This window comes from Aotus nancymaae, unplaced genomic scaffold (genome assembly GCF_030222135.1).
Source record: "Aotus nancymaae isolate 86718 unplaced genomic scaffold, 86718_ANA_hifiasm-v0.15.2.pri h1tg000011l, whole genome shotgun sequence".
Taxonomy (NCBI): Eukaryota; Metazoa; Chordata; class Mammalia; order Primates; family Aotidae; genus Aotus; species Aotus nancymaae.
In genome coordinates this window covers 48,392,520-48,418,162 of record NW_026988422.1, presented here as the reverse complement: position 1 = coordinate 48,418,162, position 25,643 = coordinate 48,392,520, and the positions used below count along the sequence as shown (strand labels likewise).

General features: G+C 42.2%; 1 non-coding gene across 1 annotated transcript; it reads left to right on the top strand.

Moving 5' to 3' along the window:
• Positions 1-11,419: 11,419 nt before the first annotated feature.
• LOC135274461 (small nucleolar RNA SNORA51) lies at positions 11,420-11,552 on the top strand. Its single transcript, XR_010342284.1, has one exon. It is a non-coding gene; the product is annotated as a small nucleolar RNA SNORA51 (small nucleolar RNA).
• The last annotated feature ends 14,091 nt before the right edge of the window (positions 11,553-25,643 follow it).

Here is a 25,643-nt window from a genome sequence, read left to right as displayed (position 1 = left end):
AAGCATCGCTGTGGAATGCGAATCTTTCTAAGGCTCCTGATACATATTACCAAGAGGTCATTCTTGGCATTTTGGTTCAAGGAGAAGGATTCCAGCATTTCAATTGGTCCAGTGGGCACGTTTGGATGCTTTCAATGGAAGGGGCCAGAACATTAAGGAAAACCCCTGCAGATCTCAAGGAAGACTCTAGAGACACTCTCCCTAAAAACTTCAAATGAAGTCCTACCTCACTCTAGAAGAAGCGGAATGTTCAAAACTAGAAGGCAAAAAACAAGCGGCTTCTTTCACCCACCCTTCTCCCCTCTGACAGATACATATATCGTACATGTATATTCTATAAAGTATTCCATGGAGTCCTCCCACTTCTGAGCTTTGGAAAGAATCCATTGCCAGACGGTGTGTGCTGAAAGCACAAAGCTAGACTGTGGGGACAGACCCCCACAGGCAAATGTCTCTAAGTTGAAGCTGGTGAGCACCTGGTGAAGATATAGGGTAGAAACAACCACTCTCAAGAAGATAATGGAGAGAAGAGAAAAACTTGGTTTCATTTTCAATCCAGAGGAGTGTACACTTAAGCAATTACTTCCTAGGCAGACCCAAGAAGCAACTCCTGGAAAATGTGAGCCAACATTGCTTTTGCACTTCCTATGTGCCAGGCACTAGATTAGGTGCTTTATGTGCAGCAGCCATGTTAATACTCACAGTGACCCTATGAGGCTTACTATTATCCCAGTTTTGCAGATGTAGAAACAGAGGCAAAGAGGGGTTAAGTAACTCACTTGAGGTCATGCAGCTCATATGTGTGACTGGAGCCTCTCTGACCAGATCCATATGATGTGGAACCACATACTCCAGTAATTCCCTGTCCCCTCCCTCTCCCCCATGCCAGCCAGCTCTCAGAATTGTGCTAATACTGTGCCCCAGTAACAATGCCTCTGCTCTGCTCATTATACCCACAGCTGCACCTATAGCTGATCACATGGGTGCTTTGGAAGTTGTGTACACCAGGTCACAAGGAATATGAATGACTCTTCTGGGGCATCCAGGTGAGGGAGGCAGTGTCATGTGGGGAAAAGGACACTCGACTGGGGGTTGTAAGGGTTGAATTCTAGCTTGAAATGCCATGAACAGCCATGGGCAAGTCACCTAACCTCCCTGGTCTCTGTATGAGCTCACCTGTGCAGGCACTGGCAACTCTTCAGCATCCATTACCCCCATTCAATGATAAAGCCTCCCTCTGGTGAGATTCATTGAGTTGGTGTATTTAAACATAGAACCACTAAAGCTGCTCAGCCGCTAGAGCAGCCTGCCTAAGTGAGATATCTGCCCTGCTGGCTGTGAAAGCCCAAGAAATCTTCTTAACTCACTTTGCCTCATCTCCCCTCTGCAGAATGGACCTAGCTCATAAGTTGCTGTAAAGATTAAAGAAATAATCCCTGGAACAGCATAAGCAGTACATAGATAATATTACTGTTAATATGTAATCTACATGTTCTCATATCTAGGTTAGTTTTTCCTGGTGTTTAAGCCCGGTTCTGGCTGTCTCACCCACGGTGATGGAATCAATTTCCTGCAGGCCTCTGGCTCTCTACAGAGGTTTGCTCAGAGCCAGTGTGTCAGCTAACTCCTGCTCCTTGAGAAGAGACCCTCTGCCTCTCGGTTTATTGCAAATTGATTTTATTGCGGGCGACATGCTTTCCCAGAAATACCTAACACTGGTATGATGTCTGGAGTGAGTTCCATTGTATGTGTTCACAAAAATGCACTTATGAACTGAAACCTGGACCGAACCAGGGATGCAGGAAGAGGGGAAGAGAAAGGGGAGGGTGTCCTACAGGCATTATCCATCTGCACTTTATTTTAGAGGCTGAGAGCGCAGTTACTTCCTCCTATTTTAATAAAATTGCCACAGTCGCACATTGCTTTTAACCTGTAGGTAAACCATACTAATTCAGACCAGGTGGATTTTGTAAAATGTCAGCATTTTGGCTATTTTATTCAATTCAAAATATTTTCTAATTTCCCTTGTGATTTCTTCTTTGGCCCTTGGGGTATTTGGAAGTATATTGTTTAATTTCCAAATATTAATGGATTTTCAATATCTTTCTCTGGTTGATTTCTGGTTTAATTCCATAGTGATCAGAGAACGTACTTTGATTTCAGTTGTTTTAAATTCGCTAATGTTTGTTTATGGCCCAAATTATAGTGGGACATATTTTGTGTGCATTTGAAAAGAATGAGTATCTACTGTAGTTGGGTAGAATGTACCGTAAATAAATGTCAATTAGGTTAAGTTGGTTGATAGGGCTCTTTAGGTCTTCTCTAGACTCACTAATTTTTTGCCTGCTTTGTGTACTTACTCTGTTGATATCTCCATCTATAATTATGGATTTTCCACTTCTTCCTTCATTACTATCAATTTTTGTTTTATGTGCTTTGAGACTGTATTGTTAGGTACATACACATTTAGGATTGTTAGACCTTCTTGAGAAATCCACTCCTCTATCATCAGGTAATACAGCTCTCAACCCTGGCAATATTCCTTGTTTTGAAATCTACTCCAGCATTCTTTCGATTAAGGTCGGCATATTTTATCCCTGCCCATCCTTTTACTTTTGATCTATTTGTCTTTATAGGCAGCTGTAGTTGGGTCTAGCTCTTTTATATTCAATCTGACAACCTCTTCCTTCAAACTAGGATGATTCAGACTATGTACATGTAATGTAATTATGGAATGCTGGATTTAAAGCTACCATTTTGCTAGTTTTCCATTTGTCACATTTTTTCTTCTTTTTTTTCCTCTTCTTGTCTTCTTGTGAATTGGGTATTAACATTTTTATTATTCCACTTTATCTCCACTATGTTAATTGAAAGTGTTCCCATGCATACTGAACCCCGAATTAATGATTCTTTTAATGTATTGCCAGTTTGGAGCCAACGAAACCTGTATTTACTACTGCTTTTCAAAGTACCATAAGAATCAGGATGGGCACAGGGGCTTACGCCTGTCATCCTAGCACTTTGGGAGGCTGAGTTGGGTGGATGGCTTGAGCCCAGCAGTTTAAGACCAGCTTGGACAACATGGCAAAAACCCATTTCTACAAAAGATAGAAACATTAGCTGGGCATGGTGGTGTATACCTGTGGTCCCAACTAATCAGGAGGCTGAGATGGGAGGTCACTTGAGCCCAGCAGGTCAAGGCTACAGTGAGCTGTGACAGAGTGAAACCCTGTCTCAAAAAAAAAAAAAAAAAAAAAAAAAAACAAATAAAAAATTTATTTAAAGTACCTAGCATAGGTCCAGAACATAATAAATGCTTACTTAATGCTATTTGCTTTCATTCCATTTTTGTTGTTGTTGTTGTTTGTTTGATTTTCGTTTTCTTTGTGAAAAAGAGTCTTGCTCTGTCACCCAGGCTGGAGTGCTATGATCTCGGCTCATTGCAACCTCCACCTCCTGGGTTCAGGCAAGTCTCCTGCCTCAGCCTCCCTACTAACTGAGACTACAGATGTGTATGATGCCACCATGCCTAGCTAATTTTTGTATTTTTAGTAGAGAAAAGGTTTTACCATGTTGGCCAGGCTGGTCTTGAACTCCTGACCTTAGGTGATCTGCTGGCCTCAGCCTCCCAAAATGCTGGAATTACAGGCATGAGCGACCATGCCAGGCCTTTTTGTTTTCTATGTAGCTCTGTTTCTAAAAGGGATTTGAGCACTATCAAGGAAGCCTATGAAGCCCAGGGCAGACATTGCTAATCAATCACAGTACTGGTTCTAAATAAACTCAGATAGAACCTTTTTTCTTTTCCTTCCTTCCTTTTTTTAATGCATAATCTTTCTCAGCATTGTGTTAGTCAGTTGGAGATTGGTCATAATTTTAAAAAATAGAAAAAAACCCTATGTATCACCAAGGACTCACACATCAACCTGCTTTAAAGTCTTTTTAGTACATTTATTATTATTATTATTATTATTATTTTGTATTTGCGCTCTGGGGTACATGTGCACATCCTACATCCTGCAGGATTGTTGCATACGCACATACATGCCATGGTGTTTTGCTGTCTCCATCCCGCCCGCCCACCATTGCCTACATCAGGCATTTCTCCCAGTGTTATTCCTCCCCATCCTCCCCGCCCCCCACCCCGCTGTCCCCCCTCCTCTCCACCCTGCCACCTAGCCCTGTGAGTGTTGTTCCCTTCCCTGTGCCCAAGTGTTCTCATTGTTTATCCCCCACCTATGAGTGAAAACATGCAGTGTTTGGTTTTCTGTTCTTGTGTCAGTTTGCTGAGAATGATGGTTTCTACGTTCATCCATGTCTCTACAAAGGACACAAACTTGTCGTTTTTTATGGCTGCATCATATTCCATAATGTATACGTGCCACATTTTTTTTTGTCCAGTCTATTATCAATGGGCCTTTAGGTTGGTTCCAGGTCTTTGCTATCGTAAACAGCGCCGCAATGAGCACACGTGTGCATGTGTCTTTACGATAGAACAATTTATAATCCTTTAGGTATATACCCAGTAATGGGATTGCCGGGTCAAATGGAATTTCTATTCCTAGATCCTTGAGGAATTGCCACACTGTCTTCCACAATGGTTGAACTAATTTACACTCCCACCAACAGTGTAAAAGTGTTCCTTTTCCTCCACATCCTCTCCAGCATCTGTTGTCTCCAGATTTTTTAATGATCACCATTCTAACTGGCATGAGATGGTATCTCAATGTGGTTTTGATTTGCATTTCTCTAATGACCAGTGATGATGAGCATTTTTTTCATGTTTTTTGGCTGCATATTTGTCTTCTTTTGAAAAGTGTCTGTTCATATCCTTCACCCACTTTTGAATTGGTTTATTTGTTTTCTTATAAATCTGCTTTAGTTCTTAGTAGATTCTGGATGTTAGCCCTTTGTCTGATGGGTAGATTGTGAAATTTTTTTCCCATTCTGTTGGTTGCTGGTTTACTCTGATTGTTTCTTTTGCTGTGAGAAGCTCTTAAGTTTAATTAGGTCCCATTTGTCTATTTTGGCTTTTGTTGCCATTACTTTTGATGTTTTAGTCATGAAGTCCTTGCCTGTGCCTATGATCTGAGTGGTTTTGCTTAGGCTTTCTTCTAGAGTTTTTATGGTATGTGTTCTTATGTTTAAATCTTTAATCCATCTGGAGTTAATTTTTGCATAAAGTGTAAGGAAGGGGTCCAGCTTCAGCTTCCTGCTAGCCAGTTTTCCCAACACCATTTATTAAACAGGGAATCCTTTCCCCATTGCTTGTTTTTGTCCAGTTTGTCAAAGATCAGATGGTTGTAGATGTGTGGCATTGCTTCCGAGGCCTCTGTTCTGTTCCATTGGTCTATATCTCTGTTTTGGTACCAGTACCATGCTGTTTTGATTACTGTATTCTTGTAGTATAGTTCGAAATCAGGTAGCGTGATGCCTCCAGCTTTGTTCTTTTTGCTTAGGATTGTCTTGGCTATGCGGGCTCTCTTTTGGTTTCATATGAGGTTTAAAGTGGTTTTTTCCAGTTCTGTGAAGGTCAGTGGTAGCTTGATGGGGATGGCATTGAATCCATAAATTACTTTGGGGAGTATGGCCATTTTCACAGTATTGATTCTTCCTAACCATGAGCATGGAATGTTTTTCCATCTGTTTGTGTCCTCTCTTATTTCCTTGATCAGTGGTTTGTAGTTCTCCTTGAAGAGATCTTTTACCTCCTTTGTTAGTTGTATTCCTAGGTATTTTATTCTATTTGTAGCAATTGTAAATGGGAGTTCACTCATGATTTGGCTCTCTGTTTGTCTGTTATTGGTTTATAGGAATGCTTGTGATTTCTGCACGTTGATTTTGTATCCTGAAACTTTGCCAAAGTTGCTTATCAGCTTAAGGAGGTTTTGAGCTGAGATGATGGGGTCTTCTATATATACGATCATGTCGTCTGCTAATAGGGACAATTTGACTTCTTCTTTTCCTAATTGAATGCCCTTTCTTTTTCTTGCCTAATTGCTCTGGCTAGAACTTCCAATACTATCTTGAATAGGAGTGGTGAGAGAGGGCATCCTTGTCTAGTGCCAGTTTTTAAAGGGAATGCTTCTGATTTTTGCCCATTCAGTATGATATTGGCTGTGGGTTTGTTGTAAATAGCTTGTATTGTTTTAATATACGTTCCATCGATACCTAGTTTATTGAGGGTTTTTAGCATAAAGGGCTGTTGAATTTTGTTGAAGGCCTTCTCTGCATCTATTGAGACAATCATGTGGTTTTTGTCTTTGGTTCTGTTTATGTGGCGAATTATGTTTATAGATTTGCGTATGTTGAACCAGCTTTGCAACCCTGGGATGATGCCTACTTGATCATGATGGATAAGCTTTTTAATGTGCTGTTGGATTCGGTTTGCCAGTATTTTATTGAAGATTTTTGCATCAATGTTCATCATGGATATTGTCCTGTAGTTTTCTTTTTTAGTTGTGTCTCTGCCAGATTTTGGTATCAGGATGATGTTGGTCTCATAGAAAGAGTTAGGGAGGATTCTCTATTTTTGTATTGTTTGGAATAATTTCAACAGGAATGGTACCAGCTCCTCTTTGTATGTCTGGTAGAATTCAGCTGTGAACCCATCTGGATCTGGACGTTTTTTGGTTGGTAGGCTATTAATTGCTGCCTCTACTTCAGACCTTGTTATTGGTCTATGCAGGGTTTCAACTTCTTCTTGGCTTAGTCTTGGGAGTGTGCAAGTGTCCAGGAATTTATCCGTTTCTTCCAGATTTACTGGTTTATGTGTATAGAGTTATTTGTAGTAATCTCTGATGGTAGTTTGTATTTCTGAGGAATCAGTGGTGATCTCCCCTTTATCATTTTTTTGTTTTGTTTTGTTTTGTTTTTTTGTGACAAAGTCTTGCTCTGTTGCCAGGTGCCAGGCTGGAGTGCAATGGTGCAATCTCAGCTCATTGCAACCTCCGCCTCCTGGGTTCAAGCAATTCTCCTACCTCAGCCTCCCGAGTAGCTGGGACTACATGCACACACCACCACGCCCAGCTAATTTTTGTATTTTTTAGTAGAGACGGGGTTTCACCATGTTGGCCAGGATGGTCTTGATCTCTTTACCTCGTGATCCACCCGCCTCGGTCTCCCAAAGTGCTGGATTACAGGTGTGAGCCACTGCACCCGGCCCCTTTATCATTTTTTATTGCGTCTGTTTGATTCCTCTCTCTTTTGTTTTTTACTAGTCTAGCTAGTGGTCTATTTTGTTGATCTTTTCAAAAAACCAGGTCCCGGATTTTTTGAAGGGTTTTTTATGTCTTTACCTCCTTCAGTTCTGCTCTGATCTTAGTTATTTCTTGTCTTCTGCTTGCTTTTGAGTTTTTTTTATTTTGCTCCTCTACCTCTTTCAATTTTGATGATAGGGTGTTGATTTTAGATCTTTCCTTGTTTTTCATGTGGGCATTTATTGCTATAAATTTCCCTCTAGACACTGCTTTGAATGTGTCCCATAGGATCTGGTACATTGTGTCTTCATTCTCATTGGTTTCAAAGAACATTTTTATTTCTGCCTTCATTTCATTGTTTATCCATTTGTCATTCAGGAGCAAGTTGTTCAGTTTCCATGTGATTGTGCAGTTTTGAGTGTTTTTCTTAATCCTGAGTTCTAATTTGATTGCGCTATGGTCTGAGAGACTGTTTGTTATGATTTCCATTCTTTTGCATTTGCTGAGGAGTGATTTACTTCCAATTGTGTGGTCAATTTTGGAGTAACTGCAATGTGGTGCTGAGAAGAATGTGTATTCTATGGATTTGGGGTGGAATGTCCTGTAAATGTCTATTAGGTCCACTTGGTCCAAATCTGCATTCAAGTCCTGGATATCCTTGTTGACTTTCTGTCTTGTTGATCTGTCTAATATTGTCAGTGGAGTGTTAAAGTCTCCCACTATTATTGTAAGGAAGTCTAAGTCTCTCTGTAGGTCTTTAAGAACTTGCTTTATGTATCAAGATGCTCCTGTATTGGGTGCATAAATATTTAGGATAGTTAGCTCTTCTTGTTGCATTGATCCTTTTACCATTATATAATGCCCTTCTTTGTCTCTTTTGATCTTTGTTGACTTAAAGTCTGTTTTATCAGAGACTAGGATTGCTACTCCTGCTTTTTTTTTCCCCCTCTCCATTTGCTTGGTAAATCTTCTTCCATCCCTTTATTTTGAGTCTATGTGAGTCTCTGCATATGAGATGGGTCTCCTGAATACAGCACACCAATAGGTCTTGACTTTTTATCCAGTTTGCCAGTCTGTGTCTTTTGATTGGGGCGTTTAGGCCATTTACAAACGTTAATATTGTTATGTTTTAATTCGATCATGCCATTTTGTTACTAGCTGGTTGTTCTGCCCATTAATTAATGTGGCTCCTTCATTGCATTGTTATTCTTTACCATTTGGCACATTTTTGCAGTGGCTGGTACTGGTGGTTCCTTTCCCTGTTTAGTACTTCCTTCAGTAGCTCTTGTAAGGCAGGTCTTGTAGTGACGAAATCTCTCAGCAATTGCTTGTCTGTAAAGGATTTTATTTCTCCTTCACTTATGAAGCTTAGTTTGGCCAGATATGAAATTCTGGGTTGAAACTTCTCTCCTTCAAGGATGCTGAATATTGGCCCCTACTCCCTTCTAGCTTGCAGGCTTTCTGCCGAGAGATCTGCTGTGAGTCTAGTGGTCTTTCCTTTGCGGATGACTTGACCTTTCTCTCTGGCTGCCCTCAGGACTTTTTCCTTCATTTCTACCCTGGTGAATCTGACAACTATGTGCCTTGGGGTTGCTCTTCTTGAGGAATATCTTTGTGGTGTTCTCTGTATTTCCTGGATTTGAATGTTGGCCTGCCTTGCTAGGTTGGGTAAAGTTCTCTTGGATAATATCTTGAAGAGTGTTTTCCAACTTGGATTCATTCTCCCCGTCACATTCAGGTACGCTGACCAAGCGTAGATTAGGTTATTTTAACATAATCCCATAGTTCTTGGAGGCTTTGTTCATTTTTTTCACTCTTTTTTCTCTAATCTTGCCTTCTCATTTTATTTCATTGATTTGATCTTCTATCTCTGATATCCTTTCTTCTGCTTGATCTATTCAGTGGTTGAAACTTGTGTATGCCTTGCAAAGTTCTTATGCTGTGTTTTTTAGCTCCATCAAGTCGTTTATGTTCTTCTCTCAGCTGGTTATTCTAGTTAGCATTTCATCTAACCTTTTTTCTAAGGTTAAAAGACAAAAGAAACTAAGGTTCTTAGTTTCTTTGCATTGGGTTAGAACATGGTCTTTTAACTCAGAGAAGTTTGTTATTACCCACCTTCTGAAGCCTGCTCTGTCAATTCGTCAGATTCATTCTCTTTTTTTGTTCCCTCGATGGTGAGGAGTTGTGATCCCTGGGAGGAGAAGAGATGTTCTGTTCTTTGATGGTTTCATCCTTTTTGCGCTGGTTTTTTCCCATCTTCGTGGATTTATCTCCCTTTAATCTTTGAAGTTAGTGATTTCAAGAGGAGTCTCTGAGTGGACCTTTTTTTCTGTTGAGGTTGGAGCTGTATCTTTTTTGGCCTGTAGAGGGCATTGCTGGGCTCTCTCGGGTTCTGTCAGGTTGCTGGGTGGGTGGTCCTTCCCTGGAGTTTGCAGGTGGGATTGGCCCTGCCTTCCCAATGGCGTCTCTCCTTCCCCAGCTGGATCTTCCTGGATGGGATCAAGCTGGTGTATTTGCTGCCAAGCTCTCTAGCAAGGGCTTCAGTCTGAGTTCTGTGGAGGTGGGGCCTGCCAGGCCTTATGGTCTGTTTCCCTGCTTTCAACTCTGCCTCCCTCAGTGGGACAGTCCATTCCGCTGGCATTAGTCCAAACTCCCGCCCAGGTCCCTGCGACAACATGCCATGCCTGGTGGTAGCTGCTGCTCAGATTGGCATTCACTACCCATGGTGCCCCACCGTCTGGCAGGACTCTCGTGGACCGTGGGTTGCAGGAGGGATGAGGTAAGCACAGGATCCGAAACGGAGCACGGAGGGGATTAAGTCCCCTGACCCTCCAAGCTGGCTGCACATTTCAGGTGGTGACGCGCCCCACCCCCCGGTCTTGATTTGCCTCCCTGGGCAGCTTTCACCCCCCAGGCCTATTTTCAGTACCCTATCAGTCCCACAGAAACGAACCTGGCACCTCGTTTGGAATAGTGAAGTCCTCTAGTCCTCCGCGTCTCATTCGCTGGGAGCTGCAATCCGTGCTGGCTTCTCTTGGCCATCTTGCCGCCCGTCCCCGATACATTTATTATTTTAATTGGGTTAAATCCTCCCTTCCCTTAACAACATTTTACTTTGTTCATCTATTTAGCAAACCCTTCTCTAAAGGGATCGCAAAGGAGTCCATCTGACTGAACATGAATAACTTCTCAACACACAGGGTAGGAGAGGAAGTGGAAGAGATCACAAACTTCAGTTTGTTCAGCCAATGATCCCAAGTGCGGAATCAATCAGGTTTTTATTTGGCATCTGTGAAACTGACACCAGAGAAGAGAACTGGGGTGAAAGTAGGGGAGTAGGCCAGAGGTCAGGGGCGGGACCGCAGGGCTGCCTCATCACATTCTCATTTTAGGAACTGACATGAGCATGTGACAAAGGCATGGAGTCTTGTGACAGGTACCAACTATTCCTCCTGGGACTTCGGGTGTCACTTAGCCACGGATGGACAAAGAACAATCTGTCATTTACTTTGAAAACATCCTTGACCTTGTATCATAGGAAAGCACTGAACACTTTTCATTCAGCTGCCTCTCCCCAGCCCAGCTCTGAAAAGAATGATTTCCTATTAAGAATGCTGGGGCTGTCTGCCATTTCTAGTGATGTGTGAGTGCCTTGGAACATACATGCAACTTTGTCCCTTCAGGGTCCTGAGCCTGCAGGACAGGGACTGGCCTCATAGGTGGCATAGCCACTGCCCTTCTTGCAACCCCAGGAGAGGCTGATTTATCATAGGATTCATTTATTATTTATGAAAACATCTGAGAGAGAACAAACATGTTGCCTGAAGGGAAATTCAAGGAGCTCCCGTAACCACAGCTCAGCCCGAACCTGCAGGGGCACCTGGTGACCTCAGCCTGCAGTTCCTCCTCCTCCACGCCCTCCTTGTTCTATGATTCCTGCCTACCGTTCTGGTCATGAAAAACTTAGTAGCAACATTCAGGGGGTTGGAGCTTCTTGAATTCTTCCACAGTACTTGTATTCTATACTTTCACCTATTTAGGAAATAGAGTACACTGGAATGAGTACCTACTTCTAACATGCTTCTGTGGGTTTGAGGTGATATTACCAGAACCCTTAGAAACAGGGTTCAAGGAAAGAGTTTCCTCCCACTCCATTTTCATCAGAGACAAGACATCTTGCTCTGACATTTGCTGTTCTACTATTTAGAAAATGGTCTTGGAGCCTCCTGATGCTTACCGCAGGCTGTGTTCTTACACTGACTGTATAGAAAGAGGAGGTGGAGTAAACCTACTCCCTATACACCTCAGCTCAGGCCCTGTGTCTGGTCTGTATTGTGAATAGAGAATACAGAGAAGGAGAGAAAGAAAAAAAGAAAACGGTCTTGGTCCAAATGTGTAAGAATGATTGTAAACACACACACACACACATATACACAGAGAGAGAGGAGAGAGAGAGCAGGATTCTTACTCTGAAATCCTCTGCAAGACTTCTTGATGCCTTTGAATACTGCTTTATGTTAATTTTCATTTGGGAATGTCATGGCGCTATACCAACACTGCTTAGGCAAAATACAACAGTAACAGTTACAAACATAAAGAGAGTATCTGCTTTCACATGCAGTCACTCCTTCCAACCTTACTCAGTCCTCTGGGCATGATCAAGTCATTATTCAGAAAACTTGGGTGCCTACCCAGGGTAATACACCACTAAGACACAGAGCTGAGATTTGAACCCGGGTCTAGAAGCTGACCCTAAAAACAGTGCTTGTTCAACTATTCTTGATCCATAAAAAGGTGCATACTTCCCTAAGAAAATGTGGATTTTTTTTTCTCTATTAGACAATGGAGTCCATTTGACTTAACATGAATAACTTCTCAACACATAGGGTAGGAGAGGAAGTGGAAGAGATCACTTGTTCCATCCCCAGATTACTTACTGACCAACACCAAGGCAGAACAGCAGAGCCAGGGAGTATCGCCTGCTGCAGTCAGCCCCTGGAACAAATGACCCATGTACCCTTGGTGCGTGCCTTTTGCCTGTATCATCACGCCCTATGCTCCAGCCATGAGTGCCTGTCCTTGGACTTGGCAGAAACTCTCACTCCCTAGACCTCCTCTCAGCTTCATCTTGAGAAATGCCCTCCTCTCTCCCTGACTTTCTGCAAGGCTCATTTAACTGTCTGGGCTTCTATGAGCCTTTAGTGATTTCCCCAGGCAAAACCCATCAAACTCTGTGCTTCCATAGCAATTTGCACCTGAAATATGGCATCTATCACGTGATATTATAATGAACTGTTTTTGTTTCTTCCTTTCCTTGTTAGTCTGTGAAATCTCTAAAGGCAGGGAACAAGAGTTATTTGTCTCTCTAGAGGCCTGGCACAGGTCCTCAATAATGTTTAGTTCAACGGAATGGAATTTATTTAAATTGAATTACACTGGCACACTAACTCAAAATTTAGGCACAGATATGCTCTGGGGCATGTGATGAGGAGCATTTGTTAATCAAAAGGCCAAGAAGCAATTATTCTCATAAGCCACGCCCAGGTTTGCAAACCACGTGATTGAATATGTGTATTGTGTGCAAGGTAGCCACAGCTGTTGCATAAGATGTATAATTTTGTGATATAAAAATGTGATAGAATGAGGCAATTTCACATGATGCCTAAAATATTGTGTCAGTGAGATGTTTAACAGAGACACCATGTGTTGTTGACAGAGTTGACTCAAAGTAGAACTAGAAATTGAACCATAAGTTTGAGACAGTCTTTTAAACGGCTGGGAATAGACTCAAGGATGCTCTTCAGGGGTCTGTTCTAGAAGTTTTACCTTAGTAATCAGCCAGTAATCTTAGTGATCAGTCAGTAATCACACACTCTTTGGGGCTTTGTATCTATCATCTCATGTCATCCTCCCCACACACGTAGGAGGAAGACACTATTGCCCTCCCACTTCTTGGATGGGGAAACTGAGGCAGCTTGAGGTTAAGTAACCTACCCAAGGTCTCAGAAGTGGTGAGTGGGGAGCTGGGATCTGAACCCAGGCAGTCTGGCCCCAGAGCCCATGCTCTGTTTAGCACCATGGACTATAAGTCACCCGTCAATCTGCCTCAAGCGAACATGTCCTTACATCTAGTGTAATCTGAATGATCACATACTTAGCTCTTGATTTCCAGTTGCATCCACTGTGGTAGACAGAAAAAGATATTCAGCATTCTCTTTATAATCTCACCATGAATATTTGAAGATCAGTTTTTAAGTGTTTCTGAGTTTTCCTTCCATAGTTTAAACAATTCCAATTAGCTTAAAATTTCTCCAAGAGATCCTTTCACCCCATCTCTTAAGTCATCTATAGCTTTTAGGATACACTTTATTTTGGGGGGTAGACTTTCAAAAGTTCAAAACCGCGTGGGAGTGTTCTCCAGTTAGGGCCTGACCAATGCCATACATGGGAAGAGGATTCAGGAGTTTGGCTTATCTTTTCCTCGTTAACATTCCAGCATTCCTAGTGTTCTCTATTGCTGAGTAATTTTGCACTTGTGATACAAGTGATAACTTTGAAAACTCCACAAGATTTTTTTTAAACAGTAGCTCTTATAAGCCATTTTTCATCTTGTATTCGTGGTATGGATCTTTTTTCTTTTCCTGTTTTGTTTTTTAGTTTGTCAAGGCCAATCTGAAAGGGACATATTGAGTTTAGTTCTCACTGTCTGGGATGTTAGCAACTCCACCTAATTTGGTATCATTCACCAAACACAAGATGCTTTTTCTCAACTCTATCATGTGGGTCACTGAAGAAGCTATTTATAGAAACCTCTTTTCCCATAAATACACTTTTCTGGCTTCCAGATACCATGGGAGTGATGAGCTAAGTTCACATTTTAATTCTTTCCAAGAACTGCAGTTGATTATCTGAGCTTTATGCCATTTTCTGAAGAAACAATCAAAACTCATTTCCAAATCTGAAGAAATACTGATGTTTGCCTTCAGTTCCTGGAGGACAACCAAAGCCGAATTTACCCTAAATACAGGAGAGACAGCAATGTTCTTTGGAAGCGAAAAGTTGGCCTGGATATCTGGAACCTATTGAGAGGGCCCTGCCCCTAGTCTGCTCCAAGGCTGCTGTTCCTTTTAGTTATTGCCTAGCAGAGAAAAATTACAATCTGGTAGCAAGCCAGGGCAACTATAAACCAAAGTATTGGAAGTCTTTAAACACAGGTTATTGTACTATTTATTTTAGATGTTGTCTCCTAGAAAAGTAAAGACAGGCCTTTTTTAAAAAAGGACGTTCTAGGGCTTCTTGCTTGCTTTCCTCTTTGTAGGGTGATCTGATGTACTGTTTATGCCAGTAAATCCCAGGCCTAGCTGATGAGCAGCACCACCTGGGGAGCATTTGGAGAATGCATCTGGTCAGCTCCTCTCTAATCTCCATCATGATGGTGGTATTGAGAGGCGGAGGCAGGGCAATCTCTATTTGTTAAAACCTCCCCCAAATTGTTTAAATTGATTATGATTAAATTCAGGTAATAGAATACCAAGCAATCTTTTAAAAAATGAATTAAATTTAAACATGTTAATATGGAAAGATCTCACATTTGCCATACAGAATGTGTAGTAAGTTTCCATTTGACATAAATTTATGTATACATACTTATATATACTTACTATACTATACACATATATGTAACACATATATATATCTTGTGTGTGTGCATGTATGTTGTGTCTAGTAACTCAGGCACCAATCAGAAAGAATGCCACCTGTAGTGCCAGAGCATCTGTGCATGGTGTAACCCCTTTAGATGATTATCAAGAAGGGGATCCCAGAAAAGGGGCCAGAGTGGCTGTATCTCAGGGGCCTGGAGCAGTGTCTATTTACCAACTTACATGGAAACGTTTGAAAATGTTCACAAGCAGATGAAGCTTAGTTCTTACATGCTGAAAATAATTCTGGAAGTATTCCCAAGAGCCTGATACTAGCAGCATCATCATTGATGATCAATCAATCAACATTGGCTGATTTAGTAGAAAGAGAATTTACTGGGTAAAGAGAATATTGAGTACAATCTCCAGGATGGCTAGGAAAACAGACAAGAATAAAGGGAGGGTGGACAACTAGCCACAGCCACAAGCAAGGCCACACCACGGACCCAGTCCAGTGAACCCCCTGCTGCTACCAACCGTGGTTGCTAGATGCTGCTGCTGCTACCACAGCCACTTGAGGACTTTGGAATAGCACTTAGAGCATCCTCTTGTAACCATTTAGACATGCACCTGCTCCTCCCTCTGGATTGTGAGCCTCTTAAGACTAGGAATGGCATCTTATTAATCTCTGGATTTCCAGCCCCCGACCCAGTCCCTGGCACAGAGTGAGCAGAATGCTCAAAGAAGTAAATGAGCAAATAGAATTTAATGGCTAGATATTACATCAATGTAGGCAGAGAGAGTGAAAGCTGCATTTAGCTGTATGTGTCACTTTCAAATCTCAACAATGAAAAGGGACATATGCTTTCTTATTCTCTATTTGTCCATTGAAGGTTTGTCAGATGTGGCTTCAAAAAAATGCATGGCTTGGATTTCGTGGTGGACTAGTTCTGTCCCTTTCTCTAAATTGAGCATTCTTTTTATCAGAGATTTTTATAAAACTATAATTCCATGAAGTTATCATCTTAACTTCAAATGTTAGGTCCAGATAAAGTGGGACCAGGTGTCAACTGAACTTCCATCTCTATTGAAATGTTTGTTTTAATTGTCACATCAAAAAATGTCCAGTCACATTTCTGAACCTTTCCTAAACAAGTGACTTGAAACCAAGCATAGCTCATATTGACCAGGGTTCTGGAGAGAAAAAGCAAAAAGCAACTAAATATTAATAATTGCAGTGGTTTTCATACTCAGCCAGGAATCAGGGACATACATCAGAATTCTGGCTTTGCTGGAACCACAAACAAACCATATAACTTTTGCAAGTTTCACCTGCTTCTTCTAGGCCACAGAGGAGTGAGACTGGGAAGCTCTAAGGACGAAGGCTAATAGCATGCTCATAACAATCATGATACAAAGAAAGCAGATGGTCTTTATTTATGATTATATATATCTACCAATTCACTATAAAAGGTATAAGCTCAGAAAAATGAAAACTTATGTTCACACACACACACACACACACACACACACACACAAACTGTACATGAATGTTTGCAGCATTATTTGTAATAGTCTCAAACTGGAAATAACCCAGATGACTTACAAAGGACAAATTAAACAAACTATGGTACATCCATGCAATAGAATACTACTTAGCAATAAAAATAAACTATCAATAAATGAAATAACCTGGGTGGAATTTCCAAAGAATCATGCTAAAAAAGTCAATCCCAGTAAATGACATGCTAAATGAATCCATGCATATAACATTCTTGAAATAAGAAGTGTATGTGGTTATAAGACATGAGGGACTCTTGGCTTTTGTTGGTGGTGGTGGTAGTTTTAAACAGGGTCTTGCTGCATCACTCAGGCTGGAGTGCAATGGCATGATCATGGCTCCCCACAGCCGCCACCTCCTGGGCTCAAGTGACCTTCCCATCTCAGCCTCCCAAGCAGCTGGGACCACAGGTGTGTACCACTATGCCCAGCTATTTTTTTTTTAATTTTTAGTAGAGATGGGGTATCAAGCTCCTGGGCTCAGGCAGTCCTCCCACCTCGGCCTCCAAAGTACTGGGCTTATAGGCATGAGCCACCATGCCCTGCCATATTCTGTGTCTTAACTGGTTCAATATCCACATCCACTGTAAAATTGTGCTACAATTTTGCAAGATGCTACCATTGGGAGAAACTGGGTAAAGCTTTCACAGGATCTCTGTGTATTATTTCTCACAATTGCATGTGAATCAGTAATTATCTCAAAATAAAGTTTAATTTAAAACAGAAATAAATGAAAATATATAAGCAACATAAAGCTGTAAAAATAGGAAATAAATACTTTGAGAGGCTGAGGCAGGAGGATTACTTGAGCTCAGGAATTTGAGACCAGCCCGGGCAACATAGTGAAACTTCGTCTCTACTAAAATTAAAAAAAAAATTAGCCGGGTGTGTTCATACATGCCTCTAGTCTCAGCTTATGGGGAGACTAAGGTAGAAGAATCATCTAAGCTCAGGAGGTCAAGGTTGCAGTGAGCTGAGATCACTCCACTGAACTCCAGCCTGAGCAACAGAACAACACTGTATCTTTAAAAAAAAAAAAAAAGAAGAAGAAGAAGAAGGCTGGGTGCAGTGGCTCATGCCTGTAATCCCAGCAATTTGGGAGGCTGAAGCAGGCGGATCACCTGAGATTGGGAGTTAAGACCAGCGTGACCAACATGGTGAAACCCCATCTCTACTAAAAACACAAAATTAGCTGGGCATGGTCGTGAGTCAGGAGAATTGCTTGAACCCAGGAGGTGGAGGTTGCAGTGAGCTGAGATCGTGCCGCTTGCACTCCCAGCCTGGGCGACAGAGCAAGACTCTGTCTCAAAAAAAAAAACAAAAAACCCATGACTTGATTATGAGATCCTAGGAAAACAGTGGTATGACTTTTAGGGCTGGTCTTACACATAAGTATAATAGATGATCACCCAGAAAATACGGCTTCAAGAAACTAAGAAAGATACTTCACAGCCCAGGTATGTCTTTGCTATGCAGTCTCTGAAAGTTCACCATTAGGGGAGCACTTCTTTGGGTTAAGAATTTTTGCTATCTGGGATTCTTCTACTGAAAATTCAAGGACTGGGTGTTGCTCAGGTGATGCAGATAGAGGGGGCCCCGGGCATCTAAGACCCTCAGAACTTGAGAAAGAGCATTACCCCCTCTGCTTTCCTGTTCAAGGCAACCCCACCCTGTGCTTCCCATCCCAACTTTCTCATTTCCTCCAAGCATCCCTCTCTCTTGCATCACCAGTTTTCAGCCTCCACTAGGTCTTGTGCATCAGCATATAAAGGTATTCTAGTATCGCCTGTCTCTGAGAAGCCAAAAGCAAAAATAACCTCCCAAGCTCCTCGACACACAAAGCCTCCTAGTTACTGTGCCATTTCTTTCCTTCCCTGCTCAGCAAATCCAAGGACTCTGAAATTGATTTGTCCGCAGTCTTGGTCTCTGCTTTCTCACCTGCCTTTCTCTACTCAACCCATTTCAGGCAGGCTCCACACCTCTGAGCCTGCATGCTTGACCTCCACATTCCCAAATCTGTGGCTGCGTCTCTGTTCTCACCTTACTGGCTCTCTGTGAAACATTTCTACTCAGCTTCCCGTTGTCTACTTCATGACACAGGTTTTTGTCCCGTGACTCCCCATGCTCTGGGTTTTCCTGTTATCTTCCTGGCTGTTAGCACATTCTGAAACTGATTCGTGTTGCTGGAGACCTTAAGAAACTTAGCGAGTTTTATTTGCTCCTTCTCTGCCTTTTCTAACATGTAGAAGACCCGACAGCTGGGTCCTTTACCTTTTTTCCTATCTGCATTCTCTTCTTAGGTAATTGTATCCGGTCCCATGGCCAGCGATTTCCAAATCTGTCTCCAGCTCTCATCTCTCCCCAGACGCACACATCTGTACTTGGATGACTAATTGGCATGTCAAGCTTACCAATCAAAACAGAACTGAAGCTTTCCTCCCCCTTAGCCTGTTCCTCACATACCTTCCCCCATGGAAGCACGGTATGCTTAACTGCTTGGGCCAAAAAGTTTGGAGTTATCCTGCTTTCTCTCTTCTCATTCCCTGTTTCAATCTGTCGGTCTTATCAACTCCACCTTATCCAGGATCCTTCCCCATCTTCCCTCTCCTGGATCTTCCCTGTAGCCTCTAACCGATCTCCCAGCCTCCATTCCCCACTGTCCACTCCCCTTGCCCCCAGCCCATATTCCACACAGAAGCCAGAGTCATCCTTTAAAACATTAACCGGATCGTGTCACTTCTTTGCCTAAAACCCTCCATCTGCTTCCTGACCCAATTAGTGTAAAATCCCAACACCCTACACACCTGTGAAGCACAAATCATCTGGTTGCCACCAACTCCCTCTCATTCATCCAGAATGGCATGGAGCATGTCTGCCTAGTCATGGGGGGCATTCTTAGGGTTTAGTGCAGCAGGTGCACAATAAATATTTGTTTGCCAATCAATGAATCAACGACTTAGTAAGAGAAACTAAAAAGTCTACATTGGTAATAACAGCTCTGTACCTCAGGGTCCTGACTTGAAGAGCCAGCATCTACAACCACCATGCTTCCTGGTTTGCTGTGAGAAGTCATGGGAAAAAATGGCCTGGTTTTAAAAATCCACACAATCGTTCTTTAATGGGTCATGTTACAGCCCTGACGGCATTTAGGGCTCCTCCTCATTTTATTCTTTGTAGGCAATGATACAAGACTCTGGAGTCCTCAAGCAAATGCTCAATTTATACCTTTCAGGTCTGTGTCAGTGTGGGATTATCAGTACGCATTAAAGGATGTGTGTGAAGGGAAAGGGGTGAGTGTGGGAGAGGAGATAATTATTTCCAAGTGAAGCGACTGTATTCCGGTAGCAACCAACGCATTTAAACAGAGTCAGTGGCTCAGAGAAACCACACAAAGGAACATGCTTCCCTGAATTAGAAAGTGTGCGGTAAAGCCACTGCCACATCCACGTGAGGCCTCTCTGCCCTGCTGCAGGATCAAGCTGACATTGATTTGAGTTGTCTAAGCATGTAGGGGATCTATTGCATTTTTTTCTTTTTCTTGAGGATGTATTTTGTTTTTTTTTTTTTTTAACATTCTCACACATGCATTGGTCTGTGCTTGTTGCAAAGTGAAAGAATTGGAGAAGGGAATAAAATACTCATCAGTCAACCTGCAACTACTTCCAGGTAGTTTATGGAGAGTTGATATCCACTCATTTTTTTCTCTTTCTCTTTTCCATTGTCTGCCTTCTTTTTCCATCTGTAAATATTTAAGTTTGTTCCTCTGATAAAAGAAGGGATGGCTTAGAAAACCACAATAACATTATTACATCTAAAAATTGCCAGGCATGGTGGCTCATGCCTGTAATCCCAGCACTTTGGGAGGCTGAGGTGGGCAGATCACCCAAGGTTGGGAGTTCGAGACCAACCTGACCAACATGGAGAAACCCCATCTCTACAAAAAATACAAAAATTAGCCGGGCACAGTGGTGTGCACCTGTAATTCCAGCTACTTGGGAAGCTGAGGTGAGAGAATCGCTTGAACCTGGGAGGCGGTGTTGCAGTGAGCTGAGATAGCGCGACTGAACTCCAGCCTGGGCAACAGAGTGAGACTCAGTCTTAAAAATAATAAAATAGGCCGGGCACGTAGCTCACGCCTATAATCCCAGCACTTTGGGAAGCCAAGGTGGGTGGATCACGAGGTCAAGAGATCAAGACCATCTTGGTCAACATGGTGAAACCCCGTCTCTACTAAAAATACAAAAATTAGCTGGGCATGGTGGCGCACGCCTGTAGTCCCAGCTACTCGGGAGGCTGAGGCAGGAGAATTGCTTGAACCCAGGAGGCGGAGGTTGCAGTGAGCCAGGATCAAGCCACTGCACTCCAGCCTGGGTAACAAGAGCGAAACTCCGTCTCAAAAAATAAAATAAAATAATAAAATTTAAAAATTTATCAATTATTCCTTCATATAAAATATCCCCTTAGTATTAAATTTCCTTAATTATATATGTTTAAATAGTTGGTTTGTTCAAATTAGGATTCAAACAAGGTCTACCCATTATATTAGACTGATGTGTCTTTTTTTTTTTTTTGAGACAGCGTCTTGCTCTGTCACCCAGGCTGAAGTGTACTGAAGTAATCATGGCTCACTGCAGCTAAATTTTTAACTTTTCTTCTGTAGAAACAGGGTTTTGCTATGCTGATCAGGCTGGTCTTGAACTCCTGGGCCTAGACAATCCTCCACTTCAGCCTCCCAAAGTTCTGGGATTACAGGTATGAGCCACCATGCCTGGCCGATATGTCTTTTGTCTCTTTTTTTACCTAAAGTTTCTCCTTCTAGACCTTTATCCCCTTGCTATTTGTTGAAGAAACTGGGTAATGTTTTCTGCAGAGTTCTCCTCATTTTGAATCTTCCAATTGCATCCCTGTAGTGCTGTTTACCATGTTCCTCCCTCCCTGAATGTCCTATAGATTGGATGTTAGATTTAGTGGCTCAGTCTGATGCAGATTTGGTTTCTTGGCAAGAACATTTCATAGGTATGCCCAGTGCATACACAGGGCAACTCATAGATGCCCAGGTGTGTTGTAAAGTTCCATCAGGGGCACCTGATGCTCAGGTGTCTCTCAAGATGTCAGCTGCCACTGATAATCAGTACCTAGATCCATTATTGCACTAAGGTTTCTCAAAAGGGTAATAATCTAGCTGTATCATTCCTTTTTAATTTATTACCTGGAATATTTCTATAAAGAGAAAATTTCCCTCCTCAACTATTTGGGTCGCTCTGAGGTACAATTTGGAAGGGAAATCACCACATGCCATTTTCAGACTTGTAGGGTAGAAGAAGCCAGGGAAAAGAGGCAAAATTGAGATGAACCCTCTGGGCTACTCAGTAATAGTGTTCCTCAAGGCACTGGCACAGGAGGAGGATGGAGCTACTAACGGAAATGAGATTTGAGATGATCTAACCTGCAGGTCTTCATTACTTCTGCATGGATAATTATGAGTTGCTGACTGCTAAGCCCTTAGTCTCCACGATTCCTCACCTGCCAGCCACCTTGTTCCATTATCAAGTTTGTTGTGACTCCTAAATTCAGCTCTGAGGGCCAGAACCCCACATTATACTTCTTGAGTCCCTCTTAGCCCTAGCAAGGCACTGAGCCCTGATTTGCCTATCAATGAATGACTGCTGTAAATTCAAGGTGATAAATTACTTATTTTATAATAATTATCAAAAGCATTTCTGAAGTGTCTGTCTGGTCACAGGGCTAGATGGAATGACACAGTTCCACCCCTCACTGTAAGATTTGTTCTCGCCAAGGATAAAATGGAAGAAACTGAGGCCAGCACGAATAGATCTAAAATGCAAAGGAATTTATTCAGGCTCCCAGGTGAGGTTCTGCAGTCTGACAGGAGGGACCGGAGACACACGGACTCCGCTCAGACGTGGGGTTTTATAGGGAGTGAAACAGCTCGATTGGTTGTGGGAGAGCAAGACTGCTATTGGGTAAGTTACAAGCCTTGACCTAGGACTTGGCTGCTTGTTGGTTGGAATTACTCGGCTGCTATTGGTTGTTAAGACTTAGCTGCTATTGGTTGTTAAGACTTGGCTGTTATTGGTTGTTAAGACTTGGCTGCTATTGGTTAATAGGGCTTGACCGCTATTGGTTAACAAGAGGCTATGGTTACAGCACCTTGTTTGCATACTGGGCTCTTTAAGGGAAGGTCAGGCTGTGCGAGCATGGGAGAAGGGAACAAGCCTGAGCATGTCTGAGCTTGCCCGAGCTCGTCCGGGCTTGTCCGAGCTTTTGAAAAAGAAGGAGGGCGTGTGCATTCGAGCTCCCAGTGAGGCAACCGGCCTTACACTCAGTAAGTCTTAAATCAATAATGGACAACACTGTCCCAGATCAACAGGAAGGAGCTGGATATTTGAACCAGTCTTAAATATGCAAAAGACACAAATGTTCCAAAGGTACTAAGTTACTGCCAGGTTGCCTGCCAGAGGCTCACCCCAGAGCACACTCCTGCCCTGCCTTCCATGTATTAAGATGCTTACATTCCCACCCACTTGTCAACAGTCATGATCATTTCTTTCTTCAAATCTTTGCCAATTCTACAGGTAAAAAAATGAAATATGGTTTTTTTTTTTTATGAGACAGAGTTTCACTTTTGTTGCCCAGGCTGGAGTACCATGGTGCAATTTTAGCTCACTGCAACCTCCACCTCCTGGGTTCAAGTGATTCTCCTGCCTCAGCCTCCTGAGTAGCTGGGATTACAGAGGCCCACCACCATGCTAATTTTTTAATTTTATTTTTTATTTTTAGTAGAGACGGGGTTTCACCATGTTGGCCAGGCTGGTCTCAAACTCCTGACCTCAGGTGATCCTCCTGCCTTGGTCTCCCAAAGTGCTGGAATTACAGGCTAGGTTATACTTCCAATTAGTAGTGAGAATGAACCCCTCTTCCCATTGGCCATTTATGTTCCTCCTTTTGTGGCTGGTTACCTATTCACATCTCTTGCTCGTCTGCATTTAGGTCCCTGTGTATTGCTGGGTGGGACTGGGTTCTAAATGCCATGATTCATTGAAGTTCAGGACACTTTTAAAACAAATTATCTACTGTTTTTTAAAGGGAAAGAAACACAGCCAGGTGAAGTGGCTCACTACTGTAATCCCAGCCAAGGCAGGTGGATCACCTGAAGTCAGAAGTTCGAGACCAGCCTGATCAAAATACGAAACCAGGTCTCTACTAAACATACAAAAATTAGCCAGGCTCTACGGCATGGGTCTATAGTCCCAGCTTCTCCAGAGGCTAGACAGGAGAATTGCTTGAGCCTGGGAGGCAGAAGTTGCAGGAGCCAGGATCACGCTATTGTACGCCAGCCTGGGTAACAGAGTGAGACCTTGTCTCAAAAAAAAAAAAAGAAGAAGAAGAAAATACATGTATGTAAAACATGCTTGAAGAAAAGTAGCTTTCGACCAGGCACAGTGGCTCATGCCTGTAATTCCAGCACTTTGGGAGGCAGAGGTGGGCGGATCACGAGGTCAAGAGATCAAGACCATCCTGGCTAACATGGTGAAATCCTGTCTCTACTTAAAATACAAATTAGCTGGGCGTGGTGGTGCATGCCTGTAGTCCCAGCTACTTGGGAGGCTGAGGCAGGAGAATTGCTTGAACCCGGCAGGCGGAGGTTGCAGTGAGCCGAGATCACGCCAGTGTACTCCAGCTTGGTGACAGAGCTTGTAGTAAGCTTTGAAACTTGTAGTAAGCTTTGAAATCAGAAAGTGTTAGTCATCCAACTTGATTCTTCTTTTTCAAGATTGTTTAGGCTATTCTGGGTCCCTTACAATTTTAAATGAATGTTAGAATCATCTTGTCAGTATAGGGATTGCATAGAATATGTAGATTAATGTGAGGATTACTGACATTGTAACAATATTGTCTTCCAGTCCACCAACATAAGATGTCTTCATATTTATTTAGGTTTTCTTTATTTCAATGATGCTTTGCAGTCTTCAGTGCACCAGTTTGTTCTTTTGTTAAATTTATTACTGAGCATTTTACTATTTTTGATGCTATAGTAAATGGAATTATTTTCCTAATTTCATTTTTGGATTGTTAATTACTAATGTATAGAAAATCCTGCAACTTTGCTAAATTCATTTATTAGCTCTAATAGGTTTTTGTGTATTCCTTGGGATTTTTTTCTTTTTTTCCTTTTTTTTGAGACAGGATCTCAATCTGTCACCCAGGTGGGAGTGGTGCAGCCTCACTCCTGGGCTCAAGCAATCCTACAGCCTCAGCCTCCCCAGTAGCTGGGGTAGCTGGGACTGCAGGAGAACACCAGCATGCCCTGCTAGTTTTTGTATTTTTTGTAGAGATGGGTTTCACCTGGAATTCTCTATATACAAGATACTGCCATCTGCAAAAAGCAATAGTTTTACTTCTTATTTTCTAATGTCTTTTGTTTCTTGCCTAATTACCCTCACTAGAATTTCAAGTACATGTTTAATAGAATTGGTGAGAGTAGACGTCCTTGTCCTGTTCTTGGTCTTAAGGGGAAAGCTTTCAGTTTTCACCATTAAATATGTGGGTTTTTCATAGGTACACTTTATCATATTGAGAAGACTTTGTTTTGGTGAGCTTGACGGTTCTGAAGAATAGGTCAGGTATTTCGTAAAATGCCCTTCAGTTGAGATTATTTCATGTTTTCCTCATGATTAGACTTGAGATTATGGGTTTTTGGAGGAAGATAGCAAAGGTAAAATGCCATTCTCATCACACCAGATCAAGGGAACATAAAGGACACATATTATCAATTTATTGTTGATGTTAACCTTCATCACCTGGGAAAGTATTTGTCAGGTTTCTCTAATGTAAAGTTATTCTTTTCCCCCTTTTCCATACTGTGCTCTTCAGAAGGAAGTCACTGTGTTGCCCACACATAAGGACTAGGAAGTTATGCTCCACTTCCTTGAATTTCACGAATCATTGGAAATTCTTCGTGATGGGAGATTTGCTTATTCCCTTCATTTATTTATTCAGTCTCTCTCTCTCTTTTTTCTTTTTTTTAGAGAGTCTCATTCTGTCATCCAGACTGGAGTGCAGTGGTGTGATCTCAGCTCACTGCAACCTCCACCTCCTGGGTTCAAGGGATTCTTCTTCCTCAGCCTCTCAAGTAGATGGGATTACAGTTGTCTGCCACCATGCCAGGCTAATTTTTGTATTTTTAATAGAGGTAGGGTGTCACCATGTTAGCCAGGCTGCT